Source organism: Myotis davidii, unplaced genomic scaffold (assembly GCF_000327345.1).
Source record: "Myotis davidii unplaced genomic scaffold, ASM32734v1 scaffold2339, whole genome shotgun sequence".
Lineage (NCBI taxonomy): Eukaryota > Metazoa > Chordata > Mammalia > Chiroptera > Vespertilionidae > Myotis > Myotis davidii.
In genome coordinates this window covers 377,552-380,393 of record NW_006290672.1, presented here as the reverse complement: position 1 = coordinate 380,393, position 2,842 = coordinate 377,552, and positions in this window count along the sequence as shown.

The window sequence follows — 2,842 nt, the reverse complement described above, 5'->3', positions numbered from 1 at the left end:
TGTTGTTTTTTAAAAATATATATTTTTTATTGATTTTTTACAGAAAGGAAGGGAGAGGGATAGAGAGTTAGAAACGTCGATGAGAGAGAAACATCAATCAGCTGCCTCCTGCACACCTCCTACTGGGGATGTGCCCGAAACCAAGGTACATGCCCTTGACCAGAATCAAATGTGGGACCTTTTAGTCCACAGGCCCACGCTCTATCCACTGAGCCAAACCAGTTAGGGCTAGCTAATTCTTTATAGCAGAAACAAACAAAAAACACCCAAAAACAAACAAACAAAAAAACCAACACTGAGTTTGTGAAAATGAATTATAAATGATCATCAAAGATAAGGAGTAAAGTACATAAATCTCTTCCTCACAAAAGGTAATACATGTCACACTTTAAAACTCAAGAACTCAGTCTTAATAACTCAGTTATTTAACCATATCTCTACTTGTTCATAGTCAGTCTTTCAATGTACTTTGCCATCTCTATTGAATGTACTCCTACTATCCCCTAATTGTGTAATAGGCTGTAAAAGATTTATCAAATTATAAAACTAAAAGTTTGAAAACATATTTAGCAACAACTTATATTGGTTCCAGTTTGAGTAGATGCATATCCATTCAATGGATTCTCAGTGCCTGGGCACATTGGGCTAAAGAATTTCCAATCAATCAATATATCTGTTTATTACACTTCAGACTCTAAGTCATCCCTTTGCTTCCACTGTGAAAGGTTCAAAAATATATCTTATAGCTTTTACATTTGTTTCAAATCACCTACATAAACATGACAAGTGTTAATCTGTGGATTAAAGTACAAATCTCTTTTCAACACATTATTCATTCCCTTTTGATTAATTTCTTCAGTATTATATACTCTAGTCTGCAGCTATTAGTAACTGGGGATACCAGTGCTATAAATTTTTCTACTAAGTGTCTTCTTGCATCAACTGTGACTTTGCCAGAAAACTGAATAAAAAGGAATACCATGAATAAAACATGAATATGATTAAACATAGTTTTGTGTGGAAGAAAAAAAAAAACACAACAACCCCTGAGAGAGGCATTGCGGGCTGATGTTAAAGCGGATGTCATGTCAGCATGTCCAGATTGTAACCCTGGATCTTTACAACTAGCTTTTCCACCATAAACACTTTTTTTTTAACCCTAAGGGTCTGCATTTGGAAAGTAATGAAATTAGATTTCTAAATCCTAAACTTTATAAATTTGGGAATATTATGTTTTGACAGTATTTGATCTGGTATTTTTAACACAGAAAATACACCGTTTTTTTAAGTCTTAAGGCACTATCACTTGAAAGTTTTCACCTGAAAATACTTATTAAGTCTACTGCATGCTTTGGCTCTGTGACAGACATTATAGAGAAAATAAAAAGAAGCATGAGATACAGACCCTTTCCTTAAGGAGCTTACTTAGTGAAATATAATAAAGGAATATATAAATATACACATTTGTAAAACATTTCTACTACAGCATAAAAGAAGGTAATCATCATGAAGCAAGTAGAAATAAAATTCTATGGAAATAGATAACAGGAAGAAGTTTCTTTCAGCTAATAAGATCATTCAAGGCTGCCCAGCAGGAGTGGCTCAGTGGTTGAGCATTTGCCTATGAACTAGGAGGTCACGGTTCGATTCCTGGTCAGGGCACATGCCCAGGTTGCGGGCTCAATCCCCAGTCATTCCTCTCTGAGATCTATAAAAAAATATTTTTAAAACAGATTATTCAGGGATCCATGGAAAAATTGGTATTTGAGCTGGGTATTGACAGAGGAACTGGGTAAACAGAGGAAGAGGGTTAAGTCTTTGGGGTGCAGTTAAGATTGCATGGAGTGCAGTGAAAATTTTAATTCAGTGTGTTGAAATTACTATAACAGGAGAAAATGGAAGCATGGAGAGCAGTTACTTTTATTAAAAGCAGAAGTTTTTGCTTTGTGGATTCTGACTCATAGATTCCCTTCAGAGCATATGCAATGATTCTGGGCATTTGTATATAAACATATACAAATAATCTTTATTTGTATATGTTTAACTTTATTATTTAAAAGAACTCTATTGACATTCATAAATCCATTATTACAAAAATAAACATGAATTTTTTAATAGATAACCACTTCTTTCATTTAGTCCTTCAACAACTAAATGTTATGAAAAAAATGCAGTAAGTATGTAAAGGTAATTTGAATGCCAGAAATGCTTCATAAAACAAAGGATATTGTTTTTCTATGTTGTCATGTGGAGCGTTATTTAGTCAAGTGTATGGTTAAAAATAAAATTTGCTATAAGAAGGAATCAATGAATGGGGATTGATATTTATAAACATCTCCAACAAGGGATTAATATCCAAAATATACAAAGAACTCATACAACTCAACAAACAAACAGTCCAATTACAAAATGAGCAAGGGACCTGAACATACCCCTCTTCCAAGAAGACATACAAATGGCCAACAGATCTATGAAAAGATGCTCAACTTCATTAGCCATTAGGGAATGCAAATCAAAATAACAATGAGATACCACCTCACGCCTGTTAGAATGGCTACTATCAACAAGACAAATAGTGACAAGCAATGGAGAGGTTGTGGAGAAAAAGGAGTCCTCATTCCCTGATGGTGCAAATATAAACTGGTACAGCCACCCATATGGAAAACAGTATGGCGGTTCCTCAAAAAATTAAGAATAGAGGTACCATATGACCCAGCAACCCCAATAATGGGTATATACATCAAAAATTTGAAAACATTTATTTGTGAAAATATATGCAGCCCTATGTTCATTGCAGCATTATTCACAGTGGCCAAGACATTGAAAAAACAGAAGTGTCCTT